Source organism: Grampus griseus (assembly GCF_964374135.1).
Source record: "Grampus griseus genome assembly, chromosome: 9".
Taxonomy (NCBI): Eukaryota; Metazoa; Chordata; class Mammalia; order Artiodactyla; family Delphinidae; genus Grampus; species Grampus griseus.
In genome coordinates this window covers 50,193,000-50,217,254 of record NC_139003.1, presented here as the reverse complement: position 1 = coordinate 50,217,254, position 24,255 = coordinate 50,193,000, and positions in this window count along the sequence as shown.

Sequence of the window (24,255 nt, the reverse complement as noted above, 5' to 3'; positions counted from 1 at the left end):
CATTACAATTATTCATCTTTCTTAGTGCTCTATTTAGAATCACCAAATCCCAAACCACAAAATCCAGGGATGCTTCATTTGTTAGAAAAATAGGGGAATTGGTTTTAGGAAGCGGAACTCAATTTCCAATTCAGTTTCTCATATGCCGCCCTCTGGGGATCCCCTGGGCCTCATCTTTGATGTTTGGGAATAATTTCTGCCGTTTCATTTTTAGCCTATTATGTCAATCTTCCAGAAAGATTGTTGATTTCATTAGGCAGCAACAAAGAGACAACCTTGACCCGTTCATCACATGGACTAAAGCGTGTGTGTGTGTGTGTGTGTGTGTGTGTGTGTGTGTGTGTGAGAGAGAGAGAGAGAGAAGAAGCAGAAGAAGGAGGAGAAGAAGAAGGGGAAGGGGAGAAGGAGAAGAATGAGGTGGAGGAGGAAAGGGATGAGAGTGGAGAGACCGTTTAGGCTAGACTACACCACAGCATCTTCCTCTTTCTGTGGCTTTCAAAAGGCCATTTCATAAAGAGTGGTCTGGAACTAACCACTTGATGGGGAGAGGGGGCCCTATTAAAAATGCAGATCCTTAGACCCTCTACTCAGACCTAATGAGTCAGAGTTCCTGGGTGTGTGGCCTATATCGTTCTTATGAAACTGAGGTTTAAGATCCACTATTATCAGTCATATCGTATCTACCCAGGATAAATTTTTTTAAAAAAGCAATGACTCCTGATGAGGCAATAAATACAAGGAAATGTGGAGGGAAGGGAAACAAAACAACTTACGACCAATATGATTGTCAAACACAATCACAAAGATCAATGGGAAATGGACCAACACCAAGTGGTGTTCTCTTAACTGGGATTTATGGTCAGCCTCAGCCACCAAATGGTGTTATCTCTCATTTTCACTGTAACCAGGGCTCCTCACATGATTTGTGAATCAGAGGAATCTTATCCCCCTTGAACAGACTCTAGCCCTTCACGTAGTTTTTCTTATTGAGCTTCCATCTTAAGAAACGTCAACTGTTGCCTCTTCTGCCTGGAGAGCTGCTCTTCGTACATCCATCCCAATTTTGGAAGGGCAGCATCAGGCAATGCCACCGAAAGGGGAAAATGAAAAGGAGCAGTTGAAGGAAGGACTAGTTGGAAAGGAGGAGGAACAAGGTGGGAGAAGACACAAAGTTGAAAGCAGGCTTCTGCTTTGCAATATATTAGCTACTAATTTGCATGTCTACCCTACCTTTGAGGATTTCCCTGATGGGGAGCGAGATAGCCTATGGATGAGGAATGATGGGTTGGGGGTGGGGGAGCCCCTAGTGAAGGAATGCATTATCTGCCCATCTGATTGGGGAAATGTAACCTTACCCTCGCTTCACACCCCTTCTCAAAAATAAAAATAATAAACTTGTGGCCGGTGCTGTCTGTCAGAGATGGACCTGGAGTTGAGCACTGACTGATGACAGACTGGCATTTGCTAGTGGTAATAAGGCTCCGGGAGATCACCAAGCAAGTGAAAATCAAGGTGTAATGATTGAATTATATATTCTCTTTCTGTGATTGAAACTAATATCAGACAACTGACTCCAGTGCCAGACAGATTACATAAGCACAAGTTAAGTGGTAGAATAAAAATGAGTGATTTTCCTCCTTGACTTAAATACAGCACTAAGTAGTGTGCCCTTGAATTCAGCAGAAAGCAATTTCCTCCTTCCCAGTAACAGCTAGGGGGCATTGCAAATGCAAATTGAGTTAGCTTTGCATTTTTAATATTCCACATATCCATAATTCACTGCCGAGATTTTAGAGATGTTATTGCTACTACTTGGGCACATTTAAATTATTTTGCACCTATGAACTTTTGCATTCACTTTAACATTGGCGCTTAAGATATATGTTCTAATCTGTAGGGAGGTCCGTGCTTAAAGAAACTCTAGTCCCTGTGACTGGGAGCTCATAACAGTACAGGACAGACTGTCATATAGCTTGTCATGTTCTTTTTCAAAGGAGAGCTTGTTGAAATGACTCCTGCCTAATGGGAAAAGATAAAACTCTCAACCACTATATTACTATGTGTGGCCATCTCTTGAAAAAACATAGGTGCCCAGGATGTCGCCCAGAGCAGTGGCATAAGAAGCATCTTACAGACCCATTGTGTGTAATGAGAATTTCATCTGCTGGCAATCAATAGAAACCCCATTTCATTTTGAAAACCTGCTTCCATATTGTATAACACAATTAAGCTTGCTTTATGGGGAGTGCATGAGACTGGGGAACAGAAAGAAATAGGGAACCAACATGTCTCTTGCTGTGTTTTATGAAAGAAAATATTAGGTTCATGTCCCAACCATTTGGGATTGTTCTTGACCTGAGGGTAGTAACTAGTGGAGGTCGAGTCTGAATCTTGCTAAATTTTCAGTTGAGAAATACAGCTGATATACATTCTTCCTACCCGATTCCATTAAGTGTGTTTTTCCTTTTTGAAGCAGCTTCTGCTCTCAGGTGTGGCAGAGGCCGGGTAGCTTCAGAGGTGACTTCATACCCACAGGGGAAACTGACAAAGGGAGGATGATATTTCAGTGGAAGAAAATAAGTGATATTCCTCCCACCTCGCTTTTCCTCCTTCCTTCCTGAATCTGGGAATTTTATTGGAACACTTTGGGATTAGGGTTCTAGAGAAAAATAAGAAGTTAACATATGTCCTTGTGACCAAGAAGGAGTCCTATACAATCTGGAGTGAGGGAACCTAATTCCTTCATTTTCCTCCAAGGTCACGCTTATATTTTAGATCAAAGTATCAAATTAAAGGCTCAATGTCACTAAGTTGGCATGGGCATTCTGAATTTTAGATTGTTAAAAAGCATCACCTCCCAGCTTACTCAGTAAGGCCATGAGTGTCCAGATAAAGACTTGGATGAATATCCAGTTCTGTTTAGAATGAATTATAAAAGGGAATGTCATTTAGATTAGGCCCGGTACCCCTTTCCCCATCTTTCCTCCTTCTACCCCCCCCCCCACACACACTCTTTCTCTCTCTCTCTCTCTCTCTCTCTCTCTCTCTCTGTTTGTAAGCCCTATGAGATCCAGTTCATACTGAGAAGTTTGATCAAATGAAAGATATTTACCATGAACTCTGTGACTCATTTAAAGAGATGGCCAGTTCCTCCTCCCTCCCATCCTTCTCCTCTGAAATGGGGATGGTGAAGAAATTTCCTCCTCTTCAGCTCTCTTATTGCTGAGTCCCTTTTGGGCTGGTGCTCAAATTGCCCTGAACTCCAGGAATCCACAAGCCACCCAGAAGTCTTTAGATTGTCTCAGCTCTACTCTCAATTCCTTGCTGACCAGCCTAAAAGAGAGCAAAACAAACAAAAAATTAAAACCAACCTATGTATTGTGTGGAAAAGTCTTTGGTTCCATGAGGGAAAGGGGATCCATGGGTTCGCCCCTCCTTCCTCTTTCCACTTTCATTTCCTCTTCCTCATTTCTGTTTTTCATTTTCTCTGCTCCATTGTTTTTATGTTCTACTAGTTTTCATTTTCTCACCAGAAGATCTCTGCAGTCTCCCTGGAAATCTCTCTTTCCAGGTAGATCTGTGAAGTCAAATTCCACATTACAAATACCAAGCAGCTTTAGCATTCTTTCATTCAAAACAATGTATTGAGTGTCTACATCCCAGGTACTGTTCTAGGTGCTTGGGGTACAATAATAAACAGTACAAAAATCCCTGCCTGTGGAGCTTACATTCTACCAGGGAGAGAGAGGCAATACATTCAAGAAGGAAGTATGTTATCTATTATGTTAAAAGGTGATAAGTGCTATGGAAAAAAACAGCAGAATAACAGTGTACAAAATGGAGGACTGCAAATTCAACTACTGTAAAGTGGTCAGAGGAGCTTGTCTGAGGAGGGGTTGTCTGGGCAAAGACTTGAAGAAAGGCAGTTAGCCATGGGAGTCCTGGAATAGAGCACTCCAAGTGAAGAGAACAGCCAGTGCCAAGGCCCCCGGGTGGGTCTAGTCAAGGAACAGCAAGGAAGGAACAGCAAGGAAGGCAATGTGGCCAGAGCTGATGGAACAAGGAAGAAAATTGTAGAGCATTGGGGGCAGACTAGGTAGGCTCTTGAGGCCATTGCAGAGACTTGGGCTTTTATAACATTTAACTCTCTCTGTTTTTTTCAAGGACAAATTGTACCAGCACTAGGTCCTTAGGGAATCTGCTTTATCTAATATATTCAAATGATTTACAATTAGCATATAAATTATATATAAAAAGGCACTTCCAGAAGACCCCAAAAGTTTGCTCTCTTTAGCAATGTAAATATCTTTTTTGTAATATTCTTTTCACTCTTAGTTGTTTTGCTGCCTTGAACCTGCTTTAACCCCATAATGGATACAGTCATCTCAATGCCTATCTATATTCACAAATTCCATATTGAGTGTATTTTCTTCTGCATATAGTATTTTAGATAAGACAATTTTGTTCTTAGCATAAGGTTAATAAGACAGAAACCTAAAAAGAATTGCCTACACTGAATTATTTGGCATGCTCAAGTTAGCATTTAAATGTTTATTTACATTAAGAGGAGAAAGGAAATAAATACTTCGGCCTAAAAATTAGTTTAGAAGGAGATATCATTGTTTTATTTTTTGTAAGTTGATTGATAATGATGATGATTGGTAAAGAAATCACAACTTAACTGGAAGACACAAGACCTGGATTCGTGAAATTTAAAAAATATATTGTTCATGTGTGCTTTACAATATAATTTCACACGCATGATCTCATTGGATGCTTATAATTGTAAATGAATGAGCAAGTGTTATTATCCCTATTCTTCAAAGAGAAGATATAGGATTTATCCAAGGTCACAGAGTAATGGGCAGACGTAGGACTTCAGCCTAGATCTTCTGACCTCAGAAGCAGTTCCCCATGAGGAGCCACTGTTAACCATAGGAATATGAGCTAAAATTAAGAGTTGAGAAACAAGCTCTAAATTAGATTCAAATACTAGATTTTGTGGCACAGACTATAAAATACATATAGAAATACAGAAAAGGGAAAAATTCCTGGGGCCCAGATTATGCTACAAGTGGCTGAGAGCTGCACCTTGAAGCAAGTATGGCAGAGAGCTGGTGGAGCACAGGGGAAAAGCCAAGCCATGCTCATCCTGAGGAAGGCTCAGTTCACTCACAGAATGAAGGGGGAGGAGGCTTGGTGGTTGGGCGTTCAGGTCTTCACTGCTAGGAACTACCTAAGTGCCAGGAGGGGCTTATGTGCCAGGAGTGGACAGGAGGGAGGGCGTCCAGTCCACTTTCCCACCTATGCGGAGGCAAGAACAAGTCCTAAATTATGACAGAGAAGATGCCATCTCTTCTTGTTTTACCCCCAGCTTCCTACAACCTATTGGGCACGGTAATCCTTTCCCTGACTCCTAGGTGAAAACTGCTTGCTTAGGCTGATTTGCAGCACGTGGGTACAGGTAGCCACAGACAAAGGGATCAAAGAAAAGTGGGACCCAGAGATTTTTCTGTGATGTGGGAATAAGAGAGTAGTATTCTTCCAGAGAAATTGAAAGCCTGTGTTCTAAGACTATAGAGTATTTTAAAGGGAGGGTAAAACCTGGGGAAATAATAAGGGGACTAAGATTCTTTGGGAATCAAAAAAGCTTAGGAAAGCTTTCACCTGGGCCAGGGATATGACAGCTATTTTTGTTTCAACTTCACACAAGCTTACATAGAGTAATTCCTTTCTCAGAGTACCCCGAATAGTGGTCCCAATGGGGTTGCCCAACCCAGAGGCCATCCATGAACCTGGGGAATAGAGAAGCATCCAAACCCCTGGCTCTAGCTCCTTCTCGTCTTGTTCTGTTTAGCTGGATGGCTACTGAGTGGCTGATGCCCTTGCTCCCGCTCCCCCCAAAACAGCTTATAGTCTGTATCTCCTGCAGCCAGGAGTGCAGTGGTTTCTGGTTTTTAAGACAGCCAAACAATATGGAGAACAAAATAGTGTTTTGAAAATTTAAATAAAAGATTGTGTTCATTTGTTAAAAGCTCTCACTTTCTTGAATCATTTCCCATAACCTGGAGGGACTCTCTCTCAAAAGGCTTTCCATATGTATTCCTGTTCACTTAATGATTATTTCCATTTCTTCACCCCCATGGTTTACTAAGCTGGATCCACTGGAATCTTTTCATCTTTTTCTATAACTTAAGTTTCAATTCCCCTCACATCTTTAAATTAATCTGTATCTTGCTCAGAGACCCAGGCACTGAAAATGTAGCTTTACAAGTAAAGCTACTAGAAGAGCCTCTTACCCTCTCAATATCCCACTGTTTTTTGTTGTCCAGCTCTGGCTCTTAATCCCCATGATTCAATTGGGGGCTGCTGTGAGCACCCTAAGGCCTCTTCCATGTTTCACCAGGGTGCTGGGTACAGTATAGACCAATGGATAAGAACAGGGCCTCAGCAAAGCCAGAGAGACAGAAAGCAAATTAGTGGTTTCTGGGTGGTTGGAGGGAGGGGTGTGGGGAGGAGAATGGGGAGTGGCTGCTTAAAGCATAAAGAGTTTCCTTTTGGGTTGATGAAAATGTTCTCGATCTAGACAGTGATAACATTGTGAATGTACTAAATGCCACTGAATTGTACACTTTAAAATGGTTAAAATGGTGAATTTTATGTTATGTGGATTTTACCACCATTTAAAGAAAAAGAATACAGAGTCATACAGAGTGAAGTAAGTCAGAAAGAGAAAAACAAATATATATTAACGCATATATGTGGAAACTAGAAAAATGGTACAGATGAACCAGTTTGCAAGGCAGAAGTAGACACACAAATGTAGAGAACAAACATATAGACACCAAGGGGCAAAAGCCGGGGGGGGGGGGGCGGGGTTGGGAAGAATTGGGAGATTGGGATTTACATATATACACTAATATGTATAAAATAGATAACTAATGAGAACCTGCTGTATAGCACCGGGAACTCCACTTCACTGTACAGTAGAAAGTAACACAACACTGTAAAACAACTATACCCCAATTACAAAAAAAAGAATAGAGCCTCTGGATTCTGAAAGTGCTGGATACCAATTCCAGCTCCATTTCTCATGGGCTTTGTCACTCTGGGCAGATTAGATAACTGCGTCCAAGTCTCAGTTTCTTCAGCTGGAAAATGGGATGAATAATTCCATCTGCCCAGTAAAGAGTGCTCTGAAGATTAAATGAGATGATGTACATGTAACATTGAAGTGCTTATTTTTACATTACGAACATCTTTCTTTATCCCTCGGTAAAAGAGAGTGTGATGTGAACTCTGGGGTCAGGGAGCTCCCCTTGTTCTAGGAGAGATTGTCTTCAGGCCCCAGATTTCACGGCTGGAAGAAATTGAAGTCACACACCTGGGGTTTTTCTGGCACCTGCAACCTCACTTGATATGTCTATTTTGACATGGAAGCAGAATTGAATCACTTAACTGTTTTTTTTTTTTTTTGCAAGCAACCAATTATACCAAGAATCTTGTGATTTTTGTAGACTTCACTGATGATTGGAGGGTGTTTATAGGAGGGGGTGAGGTTTCACGACAGGAAGCATGGGCCATAATACTCCTAACTCTCTTCTCTGATCTTTCCCCCTTTTCCTTTTGAAGGCTTGCCTTCTCCCTCTTACAGCTCACTCTCTATTTATCCCTTCTAACATCTAGAGTAACACCCCCTTTCTCTGAAGCTTCATGTTCTTAGACTTTACTTTTATCCCAAGATCTTCTCAAACCATTTTCCTAACCAGAATGAATCTCCCAGGGGAGTGCTGAGAGATGATGTTCTCTATCACTGAATAGAATTTAAAGGAGGCCAGGCCTTTCACTGAGCACCTTCAATTTACACTCAACCAGCACTGAATCTTGGGTGAGGAATTGGTGTTGCCTGGTACTCCCCAGCATGTGGGCAGCCATAAAGGCAGAATTAAGAGCTCTTTCTAAGATTATCCTATATCCAATACTCCCTAAGTACAAAGGATGTCAATAGTCTGTATGACAACATGTGCCCCATTCCCCTGGCAAATGCAGCCAATGTCAGGGCATGAGGATTGTTCTCTGGATTGAAGGCTGTATTTCAGTCCATACTGGGCCTCAGTTTGGCCCTCTTGAGCGGTGAACAATCTGTCCAACAGTTCATGGCAGACCTGTAAATAGGTACACGTTGTCTTTAAGGTAGAACTTGACCAACAGCCCCTTACCCCATATTCTGTCTTTTTAATGATTAACTGAATTATTGGTTAAAAGAACCACTAAATCAAAACAGTGTTTGGGATACAAATAGCACCTCCAGAAGCAAGTCTGTTTAATCTGTAAACTACTCAGAGAGATCATGTAAAGGTGATTACATTTTTTAAGATCTTGCTATTATTCATTACATTAAAGGTTATTATTCAAATGAATTGCTCAGGATAGGAAAAAACAAGTTGTGCCTCCTGTTCTAACTGGTGAGTGATGTGTGAACTAATCAGAAACCTGTGCTGTGGCCTCCATTAAGGTACCAGATGTATCTGGCTGAGGAGAGCTTTGTTGAATAGCTTCAACCTTTAAGTGCAGAGGATAAATGGACGATGACATCATTATATCTTGACAAATAGGAATTATATCATGCCCTTTTTTCTTTTTCATTACCAAGGATGATTTATTTCAGTGGCTTTTAATTCATAAACCTATGGATTGTTTGTAAAGTTAAAAACCTTTTAAATTTGTAATGTGCACCAGAAATGGTTAATAGCATTTATGAGCCACACTCTATAATGTTACTGGGGTTATTTTCTCAGTAAAGATGCATCATAAACAGGTGCTGGGAATTTACAGCAAGCAAATTTGTGACCCTCATATGCCTGGTCTTATTTCCCGACCAACCATAATGCTAAGTTATCATAAATGACATGACATGTGACCCTGTTGCATTTCATCTTCATCAAATACTGAATGATACAGGAAGGTCTTGGGATGGGAAGTTAAAGAGTCAATAGAATTGTTTGTATCATGAAAAATAAGTAGAGGCTCTCCCATAACCTTTGTTCTCCCAGTAAATTCTGTGTTTGTTGCTCTCCTTGATTACTTTTAGTTTGCACTCCCTGTAATGCCTGGGGTTTCCCATGAAATTTTCTGTTATTACCCAAGATTACATGTCCCTTCCATTCACTGAGGCCTGTGAATTTGAGAGCCTGAAGGGAGGAGTGTGCAGGTACTTGGATAATCTATCCCCTGGTCTAGATTACAATGACAAATAAGTCCTGGATGCTCAAAGGATGAGATTTGAATAGATTGCAAAATAAAGGTCAATTTTGTTTATCTGGGACTCAGCTCAGGAACTAAATGTTTTTAAGGAGATGTGTGTGTGTGTGTGTGTGTGTGTGTAAAATGGGTGGGGAGTGTGGGGAGGAGGGTGGGAGGGAAAGAAGAAATACGAAGAATAAATTAGGGGAAACATAAATAAAGGGTAGACTGGAGGGTGACATTCTTACCATGGAATCTTTTGTGTTGAGGTTGGGAGGAAATTAGAATATGATTGGTGATCTTGGGAAATAGATGAGGAAGGAGGTACACCAGGAGCAGTGAAGATGGTAAGTAGTAAGGAGCACACTTGGTTTATCCTATTGGCTGTAAAGGGAGAAAGGTCTTCGTGAGGCTTGGGTGCACAGGGAAAGGTGAGCCCGGGAAGCAGTGAGCTTCCTAAAGCAGCACATAGAAGGCTGTACAGAACTTTGGTCAAGTTAAACATAACTTAGGGCTGTGATAGAGGCTCAAGGCCAAAGGATTTTGCAGCAGGACAGCATCGGTGCTGCCACGTTCTCACTGCTACTAGTTTCTAAGTGGCTTCTTGGAGAGCCCTTGACAAGACCGACAAATCTCCCCATGAAACAAATGGCCCAATCGCTGTCACAAAGTGAATGTGATTATGTTATAAGTAGAGGCCTGTGAGCTAACTTGTCATGCCACTGACATCCTCCTGGTAAGCTTCCCAAACACTGCTGACACGAGGCCATTCCTAACAGAGAGATTGTCAGCCTCAACGTTTCCTGTGCCTTATATCACATGCTGATGTTTCTGGGGGGAAAGCCTGTCCAGTTAGCACCAGTGCTCTTTGGCACTTATAGCATGCATTTTATTTTTTAATCATTTACAATCCGGTACTTATCCCACATCCACTGCCCCTCCCTTTCCCTGCCCTCACGTCTTAGGCTACAACAGTGTTTTTACTCTTTGCAGCATCCTTCACATGAGTTCACTGAGTTGATGATAGCATCCAGTTTTTGACTGTAAAATTGAAAAGAACTCAGACAGCGTCCAGGAGAGCAACACAGATAATCAGAAGGTTATAAAATAGGACCAGGGAGAAAAGGTTAAAGTAACTGAGATTATTTAGCTTTGAAAAGAGAATAATGATGGGTGACTTAATAGTGTTTAACAGAGTCTGTAAGTGCTGTTTTCTGGGAGGTTATTAAAAAAAAAAGTCAAAACCACCCCTAACACACTCACTTGATCCATGATCTCTTGGATTTTTTTTTTTACAGGAAGTGATTTTGAGTATTTTTCTCTTATCTGTTCATTTATTTTGGGGGTGGGAAGAGTGGGAAAAGAAGAGGGTGTAGCAAAGGAACGTCAGTTCTATTCTGTGTTCCAGAACCCTTGGGAACAGACCTTAAGTAGCAGGACAAGGAAAAGAACATTAATGTGGAATTGGGCTTGGGCTTATGGAATTTCTGGGCCCTCTAAATAAATTCACTTAATTTTTTCATTGCTTCCCTAAAAATGCAGCAACTTGTTTAAAAGCAGAGATCCCCACCTTGCCCTCTATTCTTTCCCCTTGTGAGAGCTGAGAATGATTAGGTGAGGAGGGACCAGCCATTCTGGACTCTCCCTTCAGCAGCAACCAGGTAGCAGAATCATGGGATTTGTCTTCAAATCTCCAGCACAATGCCTGACACGGAGAAATTTATCTGCAAAGGCTGGTTGAATTGTATTAAATATCCAAACTTTCTAATTTTTGAATTAGGTTAAGGAAGGCACTAAACTTTAAAACAGGAGTAGGTTCCAAATTCAAGGTCTTGACTTTCTTACATGGGTTGAAAGGTGAGAAGGTAGAGAAAACTACTGGAAATACCTAATACTGAGTCCTAGATTGGAACAATATGTTTTGAGCTTTATAAAGAAAAGGACTATAGCTTGAAAACATCCAGAAAACGAGAGGGGCTGTTTTTCTGTGTCCATAATTCCTAAGGAACAAAAGTGATACCATCAAGTTAATTTTTACATAGCCTGGTCTACAATGACAAAGTGGAAAAGTGAAGTAATTCTTTGACTAGGGCTACCTGGTGTTATGGATTGAATTGCATCCCCTCAGAAAATGCTGAAATCCTAACCCCCAGTCCCGATGAATGTGATCTTATTTGGAATTAGGGTCTTTGCATTTGATCGATGAGGCCCTGAGGGTGGCCCCTAATCCAATATAACTATGTCTTATAAAAAGGGGAAATTTGGACACAAAGACATAGGGAGAGTGCCATGTGAAGATTAGACTTATGCTGACACAAACCAAGGAACACCAGAGATTTCTGGCAAACCATCAGAAGCCAGGAGAGATGCATGGAGCAGATTCTCCCTCACAGCCTTCAGAAAGAACTAACTCTGCTGACACCTTGGTTTTGGACTTCTAGCCTCCAAGACTGTGAGACAATACATTTCTGTTGTTGAAGCCATCTAGTATGTGGCGTTTGTTATGACAGACTCAGGAAACTAATACATCTGGATAAATGGATCAATCTCAAACTTTTCAGCAAATATAATCCTGGCCATGGGTCTAAACAATAGCAGTGGGGCTCCTCTCTCTTCAAGAGTAGCTAAGGGTTTCACGTTCTCCAAGTTTCATAGGCTTGCAACACATATTTGGCAGAACTCCTTCCCTTTCCTCTCCCCACCCTTCATCTCACACTGAATCATAGTTTCAGGGCTGGATGTTTATTTACTAAAAGACCTAGATAGCAATAGATTTTATTTCCAAATGCTTTTTCAGACTTCTTTTTGCCATCTCCCTATTTCAAAATAGCCATCAACATGATCATTGATGCAACGTATCAGTTCAGTGTTTCAGCTTCCAGATGTCTTTTTGGGGATGGGTTTGCATATGTTAGAAATGAAATAACTAAGTGTCATCATTGCTTTTCCTCATGAAAAATTACTTAGGGTCAAACAAATCATTTTCCTTCTCTCCTGATGCATCTCAAACGAAGTTATCCTTTTGTTCTGTCAACAACAAAAAGCAAGCATTTGTCAAAAACTGGAGTTAGACAAAGGGCTGGTGACAATAAGTGAAAGATGTAAGCTCATTGCCTTTTATCTTTACATATTTGTATATAATTATTTTTTGTTTTCCTATAGACTGGCCAGAGACAAAATGTTGAAGCAAAGTTTACCTTCATTCTCCTAACCCCAGCTCTCACCTCTTGCTCACTATCATCTTGAGACACTCCATTTATGACTGTACAGGCAACCAGATGCTGTTACCCCCCATTTTTATGCCACCACAACTTGAATTCATTACCGCAGGAGTTTAGGGCTTTGCCAGCTGGGGGCCTGAAAGCTATCTGCAGCCATCCTTCTTGCTATTGTATCCATTGTGCAAACCCTCCCAGGTCATGTGCAGCCTGAGCCCAGTGAAAATGCTCATCTCCTTAAGAAAGCCTGTGAGGAAGTGCACTTCAGAGGCCATGTCAGGCCAGGTGGCCACCTCAGAGAAGCTGGCCACTGCCCACATTGGCTATGTCTGTGGGGCCAACTGCAGGCCAACTTTCTCCTCCAGCATGACCATACGCTTTGCCCAATGCAGTCTGTCATCCTGAAATTCCAGCTGGTGAAGGCCTGAGGGCTTAAGAGCCAGGGTTCTTTCTGGACAATTCTAGACACATTGTTTTTCCTGCTTCAGTGTTCATTCATGGCTGAGAGGAACTACCAGGTGGCAGTCATCACTGACTTACTGCCTTTGCCTGCACAGGGTCCCACATCTGTGCAACGACAGATGTTTACTGCCTAGCCTTTCCATTCTGTTTTGGTAAACCTGGCCTAAGTACAGCTCACATGTGATGATGAGGCTAGCAAAGATAGCTACTTGCTTAGCTAATTATACATTCTTTCCTCTTCCTTACCCACAGCTCCCATTTTAGTTCAGGGCAGCAATAGACCCACTTAACAAAATTCCTTTAGATCTAGGAGTGGTGTAATTCTGACCAATGAAATGAAAGCAAGATCCTATGGACTGAGGACTCTATGAAAGCTATTGTTTTCTTGTTAAAAGGGCATAGTCTCATTTGGCATTAATTCCCCCCCCCACTCCCATCTTCCTGCCAAGTTTGCAGATGTGATGTCTAGAGCAATGCTGTGTAATAAAATGTCCACAGATGATGGAAGTGTGCTACATCTGCACTGGCCAATATAGTAGCCATTAGCCCCATGTGACTATTGAACACGTGAAATGTAGCTAGCGTAACTGAGGAACTGAATTTTTTATTTATTTTAACTTAAATTGAAATAGGCTCATGTGGCTAGTTACTCCATATCTGGTGGGGTAGGGAAATGCAGCATCCATCTTTCAAGCAAGAGGATGACAGCAACACTCTTAAGGGTGGCAGCCTGGAAAGGCAAGAGGAGCCCTTGGACTGGTCCCCAAGTCAGTGTGGCAGCTGTGCAGCCCAGGACTGCTTGTTATGTGAGATAAATAGACCTTGATTCAGTTAAGCCACTGTTGTTGGGTTTCTGTTAGATGCAGTTTTCTGTGATCATACCAAGGTGTTCTGACCAAAATGTTAGATACTCAAGTGTAACCTCTGGCAGAGCCAGTTCTTGAAGCATAATAATGACACTATGTAAGACACTCTCTTGGTGGGGCATCTGGTGTTTCAATGAAGTCTTTCTCCCCTAATCTGCTTTTTGGATTTGCATTTCTAAGTGATTTTTAGCCACATATATAGGGGCCTTGTACTCAAAGCATGGAGGCTAAGCACTTGGGCACTGGAATCAGGTTCCTTCGTTTTGCATCACGGCTCTACACTTACTGTACAGCCTTGAGGCTACATCACTTTTATGTGCTTTGGTTTTCTCATCTGTAAAATGGGGATAATCATATATTCATCTTTCAGGGTTATCGTAAGGATGAAAATGAGGCAATGCCAGGTATAGTGATTGGCGCAATGTAAGTACCCCAAGAATGTTAACTGCTATTGTTGTTATTATTTTCTAGGCTGTGGTCAGAATTACTACTTACTTAGGGCATGGCGTTTAAAAATGTATTTCCTTGAACATGAAAAGAATCAGGACCAGAACCCTGGTCTCTTGACTCCCAGGTCAGTGCTTTTTCCCCGTCACAGCATTTCCATTGGACACTTTGGGAACATAGCACCATAAAATCTATACTCTTTCAATCCTGTGACTGCTCATTATCTGAGGAATTCACCTTTCTCCAGTACTTCTTCTATTATTTAGGGGCTAACATTTAGTTTTATCTGTATTCCTGATCTTTAGCTTGTCTATTGCCAAAATAGGTCCGTGGAAAGAGAACAGAGGCTTTGAAAGCAAATAGTTTGAATCCTAGCTCTGATGATAATAGCTTCTGTGACCTTGTACAAACTAAGTTTCTCTGCGCCTGCTTTTCCTCCTCTCTAATATAAGAATAATAGAATGGTTGTGAGGGTTACATTGCGTGAAACATCATGTATAAGGCAACTATCAGGGTGGACAGTTATAAACGTTAACTCTCTTTCCTTTTGTGAAGCCCCCTTCTTGACAGCTTTTCCTAAGAAGGAAAATATCTTCTTAGCAGTTATTTCTGGCTGGGATAGAGGAGGTGGGTTCTAGCTATCATAATTCAAAGAAGATTTAGGGGCTATAGCTATTATCATAGAATCATAGGCTCAGAAAAGGCTTGAGATATCTTCTAGTTGAGGCCTGTATCAATGAGAAAACCTTGACCCAAAGAGGTCAGGGACTCTGAATCTTAAGAGCTCTAAGAGAATGGAATAGCCACTTTAATTTGACTTGTCTCAAAATTTCTATAGAACATCCTCAGGGAAGTACTGCCTTATAAAACTCTCACTTTAAGAGATTTCATCTTTTCAAAAATACTTTTCCCTACTCCATGGATATGGAGAGTTGACTAAACATGAGATCAAGAGTTTTTCAGCAGTTGAGATGACCTTTTGAGAACACTTTTAAGAACCAAAGGGAGACAGAGGAAGTGGGAGGGTGAGGCTCTGCCTGGTATAAAGAGCACCGTCTTGGATCAAGTCTGTCTGGGATCAAGTCTGTCTGGGTGACTTAGGATCAAGTTGCAGCACTGCCACTCAGTAGGGGCAGGACCTTGGGTAAGTAGATTAAAATTCTCCCATCCTGTGTTCTTCACCTCAAAATGGGGGCTCTAATACCCACTTTCAAGCACAGACATGTGGATCAGATGAGATCGTGTACCCGGAAGCACTTGGTAAATTGTAGATTGCTCTGGTGGGATAGGGGTCATCACATTTTCTAGCAGGTATGAATGAAATCTGTCCAGTAGATTTAGCTCTTTCCAAAATGCTGTGCCTAGGTACATGTGTGAACACTACAGAACCCTTACAAATTCCTTCATTCTGTGTGTCGATTTGGCCTCTCTCCCTTGAACTCTAGAAAATTAGCAGTGTGAACTTAGACGTGTCTCCATTTCTGGAATTACAGAGTCCAAGGCTCTTACAAAATTGTACATTTCTTTTGTATTTTGAGAGTCTTAAATCACCACGTATAACTCAGATTCTTAAGGGAACTCTTGGTGAATTATGGTCTTCTATGAACTTGCTGGCAATGGGCTCTCTCATTAGAAGAGTTAGTGGTTGAAAATGACTCAAGAGTTTCTCCACTATAATCTGGGAATGCTTTCTAAAAACACCATCACATCTCTGCTCAGCCCTGGAATTCTGGCTGCCACATTTTGTCTGATCACTCTAATGTTTTTTGTCCCAAGTGTGACATAATGACATCACCAATGAATTCTTTCTAATTAAGTGACTGAGGGTAACGAATTAAATTCAACTGCTCCATATTTTGAAGGGTGTGCATGTTTATCTCTGTGTGGTTTTACTGGGACAAGTGAGTTCTAAACACAGGTTTAGAACCTGTGCGTTGGTTTACAGCTTTGTCTGACATTACCTCATATAACGTCAGTTACACTTCAGAACAGACTAAATGCAAGTACATACTCATAGGTACACAATACAGATAGGTGTACATATTAGTAGTTCATTGCTAAAATGATGCTTCTAGCAGTGTAAAAATGTACCTGTATGACAGGAACTGAACTGAATTATAATTATATAATTATAATTAAATTATTTGCTACAGTATGATTAACTTTGATTGGTTTTAGCTGAGGAATTGGGCCAAAACTTGCTTTTAAAATTAGAATTTAGACTTAAAATTTTTTTCCTCAATCATTGAAACTTAAAACTGAGGAATTAAAGCAGTAGAGAAATAAATGACTTGTATCATTTGGGAATAGAAGTAGGATTCTACTCACTGGACTGAAATTTCTAGGTGGTTCTATTGTTTTCTGAGCAAAGGAAGGATATCTGGGTAGTTTTTTCAAGTTCCTCACCTGGTACCTCAGAAAATTATTGACCTGATCATTTTTTAAAATGGTGTCTCAACAGCCTGGTATTAACTTATTTATTTCTCCAATCAGGTTTTACTGAGCGACAAACTTGCTAAAGACACAGGGGTTTTTTTTGTTCTACTTTATTTTATTAACGTTAAGTTTACATCTGATGTAGAACATCTTGAAGTCCCTTGGAAATCTATAATATTATTTTCAAGAAAACTTTCCATTAACCTATTCAGCATCCTGAATGGTTTATTTATCTCGGGTCTCTTCAAATGAGGTGAAAACAATTTCAGATTGTGAATTAATTGATGCTGTCCTTTGTGTCAAAAAATGACAACTGTCTGTGAGTCTAGAAAGCCTCGTCCCCACACTTTGTAATGTAATATGCGCTGGCTTTAGGCTCCTTCTTCCTCTGGCGAGCATGTTCACTGTAAAAGGCAGTACAGGGAAAAAATGAAGCAGAAACCCTGCCCCAAGATCTGTTGTTCTCACCCTACTTTTGTGTCCCACTTGTCTGGTGTAGTAAGATGTTCCTCTGGTGGTCCCACATGAACCCCACCTTCTGGTATTCCCCCCTTATGTACTACTCTCCCCTGTGGACTCTGGGCTTGGCTCATGTGACTTAATTTGGCCAATTAGCAAGTCTGATGCAGACAGAAGCTTACTAAGCACTTGCATACTGGAATGCTCCTTTTTGGAACTGTGATACCACCATGCTGTGGGGAAGCCCATATTAGCCTCATGGAGAGACCAGGTGAAGGAAAACCGAGGCCTCAAACATATAACCTTTGTGAAGTCATTTGAGCCATCCCAGCTGAAGCCCCACATGTCATGGAACAGAGATGAGCCATCTTTACTGCTTCCTGCTTGAATTTCTCACACACAGAATGGTGAGCAAAACCTATTTGTATTGTTTTAAGCTACTAAGTTTGGAGTGGTTTTTATCCAGCCATAGACAATAGACAGGAAAAAGTATAGAGTAGTAGTTCAGGGCATGCACTCTGGAGCCTCACTGCCTGAGTCTGAATCCTCACAAACTTGCTCTGAGGCCTTGAGCAATTTACTTAATTTCTTTGCACCTCAGTTTCCTTGGTTGCAAAATGGGAATAATAATAGTACCTAATTCCTTGATAGGTTGCTGTGAGCATTAAATGGTTTCATACATGTAGAAACACTTAAATCAGTGCCTGGCCCCTAGCAAGCACTCTACGTGTATTAGCTGCAGTTTCTAGAGCCAGGCTCCCAGTGAGATCAGCTTAGTCAGACAGCAGCAGCAGCAGGAGGCAGCTGGGAGCTGCTCTCAGGGGCCGAGGCATGTGAAAACAGAAAGATGTTCCTGATAACTGGCTCATTGCGTGGAATCACTGGAGTTGGTGTGCTAGCAGTGCTGGAATGAAGGGCTATCATTCCTCTCAAGTCCCTTCTCTTCTGGAGGCTGTTCTAATCCGAAAGGGAGACTCCTACGTGGTTTAGATAACTCTGTGTGGAAGCCAAAGGCACTGAACTGGGTTTAGGACTTGCCCTGATGGATTTGGTGTCGCCCTGAATTAGGTCCATAGTGTCGAATAAGTCACTTAGTCCCTGTGGACTTTAGTGCCACATCTGTTAAAGGAGGGAGGGTCAGCCTCGCCAGCCTCAGAGTTGCTTTATCCACTTTTCTAATGAAATGATGATATGTCAGATGTCAGGCCCATGAGGAAGAATTTCGGGGCAGATGAGTGCCCAGTACTCCTCAGCCAATGCCAAAGACTGACTATAGAGCCCATCCCCCAGACCAGTTTGAGAGCAGCAGGTAGAGCTCTCTGTAGAGCTGCCTTCTCCCATCCCAGCACTTGCTCCTGCTGTAGCTGTCCCCACATCCTACCTCAGCACCATTATTATCACCTTTTGCATGAGGCAGCAATTTTGTCTTGTTCACCATTGTATTCTCAGGGCCATCACTTAGTAGGTGTTCAGTAAATATTTGGTAAAAGAACAAAGTCAATCACCCATGATTGTCCAGAAGAAAGGGATGTTCCTTGACTCCCCCCTCCCTCCTTGCCTTCTTGTTAATTCTCAGGAGGAAGGTGCTACGAGGAAGAGTGAGCAGTCCCAGGAGGTCATAAGAGGGCAATGGGGAGTTGGAAAACAGGGTTCTGGCACTTAGAGTTAAGTGTAAATTGCTCCCAGACTCTATAGAATGTCTCAGCTCTCTGCAGGTTCAAGGGAGAGTCCTTGGAGCTCTTCAGGTACGGCAGCTAAGTTTGGTAAAAGCTCATGCTGCAGACGTGACCACATAGCTGTAAAGGTCAAAGCCTTTCCCCTCCCTCACACAAGGTGATAAATACCAATAAATACCGGCATCAGCCTGACCTGGCCTGCAAGTACAGCGAGCACTTTGCCACACATGATCTGCTGATTGAGTCATTTTCTTTATAAAGTCTGCTTTTAAAGCTTTGTTCATTAAATTTTCAATAGATACCAAGTATCGTGCTGAGGGTTTTATTAATTAACTAAATTTACTTATTCATCTATTTACAGTGTTTCTGGGACTTTTGATGGATCCCATCTGAAAACACAGCCAAGTGCTATTATGAAACTCTGAATTATTTCACTGATGTATTTTCCTGTCAGACCTAATGTTTCCATGTGGGAATTCCTTTCTGACATTTCTCGGGACATTTACATATTTTTCTGAGTCCCCATAAATTTGTTGAGTGCCTCTCACGTTGAGGCAATGCAGCAAGGATTGTAAACAGGACATAATCCCTGTTTTCACAGAGCTTACAAGATATGTCATCTAACCTTTATGACAGCCCTACAAGTGGTTATTATTCCCATTTTACAGAAGAGGAAATTGAGGCAGCAATGGATCCTGGTCCACTGTATCCCTCTTTATCATCAAAGTTGCAGTTTATCCAATAAGACAGTTTTTGTTTGAATTATTCAGTGCATATGTTTTGGCAGTCTGATCTATTTCGATGTGTCAATCTTCCATTCACTTGCTGCCATGGAGATCCAACATCCCAAGTTGCTGAGACAGGATGGTAAGATAAGTAATGAGGGTATGTAGTTGGGAATGATATACTTAGTATTCCCCACTCCTACGTTCTTATTGCTAACACATCCTATGAATTTGCTACCCTGGGAAGGGGAGCTATTGGCTTTTTGCTGAGATTTGTTCTGACAATGCTAAACGTAAGATTTGAAAACTTTATAGAATGAACACATGTGAAATTATGAAAAAAAATCTGGAAACATTTCCACCTGAATAAAATCCAGGATCTTTTTGTTTCTTTACATTTTGTATGAGAAAATGCATGTCATGAAATTGAGACCCAAGGTAACATAAATATTCTGGGATGTTTCCTTCATCTTCTCCTATTTGGTTAGCTAGTCAATAACCTATTTTCCAAGCTTACTACATGAAGAGCATTATGTGTGTTTTGGGGATTTAGTTTAATTCCTTCCTTATATTTACTGAAAATGTAGCACCTATAAGGCAGAGTGTTATGTGCTGTGATGGATCATTCATCTTCCAGGGGAATTGACAATGGCTTGAGGAATAGTGGCAGCTCAAGTGTGTGTAAACAGAGCCTTGAGAGCCACTTGGATCTCAACAGGCAGAGGTGTTGTGTGGACGGGCACGCATTCTGGGGGCTCGGTGTGAGCAGAGGCATAGGAGAGAAAAAGTACAATTGTGTTCAGTGACAGGTGTAGCAGGCCTGGAGTTTTGCAGGGGCGGGGCCCAGGAGGGAGGGAGAGGGTGTAAGCTGACTGACTGGCTAAGCAGACTGCATCCTGGATGGCAGTTTAGGAGGTTTGTTCTGTAACACAATGGGGAGAAATCTGTTCTTCAGGAAAAAGAAGCAGATTCAGAATAAGTTGCAGCAACAGCTGAAGGAAGAAGGGGGGAAAGAAAGTGGAGTTCAGGGGGAGAAGGGGGAGAAGGAGGGAAGTCCTACCCACTTTGCAATTTCCATGGAAGTGTTTGCAATATCATACGAAACTCATTTGGGGGGGAAAATACTTAGAAATACAACAAAATTTACAGTCTGCAGGTCTTTCCATTTTCAACTATGTCCTTGGTTTGCTGGACCAGTTAAGGTGGGTTATGTGTGGCCAGAAAGACCAAGAAGGTCTGGTTCAGTACATGGTTGGGTTTTTGAAGGCTGAGTCATTCCATGTTTTCCACCAGGGTTTGAGCTGAGAGGAGATGGCTCTGGCCAGCCTCTAGTGCCACAGGCACTCCTTTCCTGTGGTCCCGTCCTACACTAGATTTTTAGGCCCCGGCCTGAAACTGACTTCAGTCTCCCAGAGATCTGCACCACCAGGTGTCACAAAGGCCTTGCAGGGCAATCTGAGTCAGCAATTGTCAACTCTTTTCTGTTTCTTTTTAGTAGCAGAACTGTTCCTTTAAACACACAAAACAATTCTTGGTAAAAACCAGCTCTGTTAAACTGATAGATGTGGAGCTGCTGTGTTTGAAAGCAGAGATGAGGGCTGCATAAGCCCTCACACCTTAGGTATCCCTCAGGTGTTCTCTGACCCTGGAGCGTTCCATGGAACATGGTTTGAACACCCTGTCTTGCCAGAATCAGTTTTGTGACCAGAGATGAACTGGAATGAAACTAAGTTCCTAGGGGATGTGGTATTAGGGAAGGGAGCTGGTTTCTATATGGGGCTGAGGGAGCTGAGGGACAGAGAGCTGGTCGTGAAGTTTTAAGAAAAAGGATGGCTGAAGAACCATTTTTCATGTTCCTCATATTTTTGCTGGGAACTATTAAAAATATAGCAAAATGCTGTCATGGAACTCTGCATTATTTCACTTCTCTGTTTCTCCTGTCAAACCTGGTGTGTCCACGTGGGAATTCCGTCCCAACATTTTTCAGGAAACTTATATTTTTCTAAATCCCCAGAAAAACCAGAAATTGGGAAAAAGAAAAAAAAGTATAATTCTCCTGTGAGAACTAAAGTTTAATGATCAACATAGAGCAACTACTGATCGGAAGGAATCTACTGACACCAAATTGAAAGCATGAGCAAGAAACATTAACATGTGGGTTCTGAGGTTAAGGCTGACATTTCCAGGAACCTGGTTAGGAGCACAGAGGGAAAAACTGTCTTAATCTATCAGCCAGCCTTGCTTGTAGCTGAGGCCATTGTAAGTATCTGTTCATGGGCCAGTCTGGTGCTATTGGTGACTCATTCTTGCAGATAAAATAAATACTAATGAATTTATATACATAGTGTATTTTATACAAATCCTCTGCGTGGTGGTCCAAGAAATAATGAGTTTTGGAAACAAAATCTTAAATTGGCAATTTACACTTTGATTCTGTATAGTGCTGTTAATTTTGCTAGGACATAACGAATGTTATTTGAATATTACCAGATAATGTTTGCCGGTGTTTTTCAATATTTCAGTATTTTCCATATGCTACAGTTCTCTGTAAATACTGATCAAGTTAATATTTCTTATTAATTAAACAATTTTTAAGATATCCATGGTGATGAGTAAAGAGTATGAAGAATATTAAAAGTTTTAATAATAGTTTATGATTTGGGGAATTCCAGAGAAATTCCAGGAATTCCAATTCTGTATCCTGAATTCTGATTCATATCTATCAAGAATTTGGAAACACCACCTAGTCCAACCTCTGGCCTTTAGGTTTAAGTGATCATTTAAGTGATCTCAAATCATCAAGATTGATCCCAACTTCATTTAGGCTAGGACAGTGACTTAGCGAATGTTTCTCTTCAAGACTAACTTGGAGCTTGTATAAGTACTCACAGTTGAGTTTAGAAATAAAGATTTTTTAACCATTAAAAATGGAGGGTTCAGAGTTTTCTCTGATAGATGGATTCTTTAATACAGCTTTCTAAAGATTTCACTTAAAATAAGCTCCCAGAGACACTAGAGAAGTATAAATATTTAGCTGTGGGTGGCGTGTGTGTGTGTACAATGTGAATAAGAGTTCACATTGCCTTCTCTCCACTTGAAGGAAAGCGATACTTCTGTCTCTCTCTCTCTCTCTCTCTCTCTCTCTCTTTTCTTTTTAATGTGTCGATTCTTCTTCAGTCACAGTATGGAGTGTCAACATATAAATGGTGAACACAAGAACGGTGCGAGCATTGGGTTGAATTATCCTTATGATTTTATTATGAGGTAGAACATTTATCATATGTCACTGCTTTTGACTGGCTTTCAACCACAGCTCTATTAAAGGCTTTTTATTAAATAGGTTTTAGTTTGATCATAAAGCAATTCTGCTTCCTGAAATCTCATTTGTCTGTGAGGAGCATTGCATATTTATACTTAACATTTTGGGGTCAAACAATGGAAGTAAGGTGACTGCTTGAATTATTGCACTATTTATAATCAATGGTTGCAATAAAGCATTATCTCTAAACTTGACTGTCACTGAATATGGTCTTCAAAAATATATTGGTCTCTCTGTCTATTTTATAGCTGGGAGGGAAGCTGTGTTGACTTTTGCTTCTGCTAGAAAAGGAAGGAAGAGATTTCTATGATCTAAGTTGGAGAGAATGAGCTTAAAAGTAAATTAACTGGAACTCTGTATTTACATGACTTTTGACACCATCAACCCAATGTCCTGCCAAAAGTTCTAATACTACTGGTCTACCCAAGACCTACTGTGTCAGTTGATAATATGGTATAAGATTTAGGTTGTATCAGCTAGTTGTATTATGCAAAAGCCAATAATTAAATTTTTGGAGGCTGATTGTTCTGATTAAAGTCAGTCAAAGATGTTGTCTCTAGGTAAGGAATGGTTTTAATGCAGAGTTGAATGAGGAAAAAGTTTTTCATGACCCTGCTCACTGTTACAAAACAATAAAATACTAATGGTATCCTTAATTGCTGTTTCTTTGAAGATATGGTAGGTCAATTCAACCTTTAAATTAATACAAACAGATTGTTAACAGGAAGAATATTTCACATTGTTACATATTTATTATCTATAATGCCATAGACTTTATAAAAAATTTTTCAATATTGTCAAATCTTCAAAACACTGAAATGGGGATTATTGGTGGGTACTGAGCTAGGAGTAGCAGCAGGAGAAGGTTATATTCTGTGAAGAACTTTCAGTTCCTTTAGACAGTGATTGGAAAGTCTGAACATCCATGAATCAGAGTAGAAAAAATGAGAAAGAGCTAAGAAATCCTTTCCCTGCGGTTTGGAAGGGTACTCTATTACATGTTTCTGGACTTGGATGGATGTAGTGCACCAAACCTGATTTAGTCTCTTTTTCACATGTTGGGAGGAGGTGGTTGGGGTTACATTTGTTGCAACAATTTTTTTTTTTAAATGACACAGATTGGGTTTCAGATTGCCCAGTCCCTAATTTAAGAACTGGAAATTACCTGACTTGAATGGTTAGACAAGAACAGAAAGATGCATTCATGTTAAAGAAAGTAGTCAGCCACCATCAGTCCTTTGGGAGAACAATGGGAGTTGTAAGCAGGCTGAGAAAGAGAGAGATTCAGGTATACAGAGCAGACTGGGGAAAAAGTACTTGGTTTTCCCATTGGAGAGGAGAAACTTCCAATTAGAAATAATGGAATTATGAGATTTTTAAAACCAAAAAGGAATAAGAGGGTTC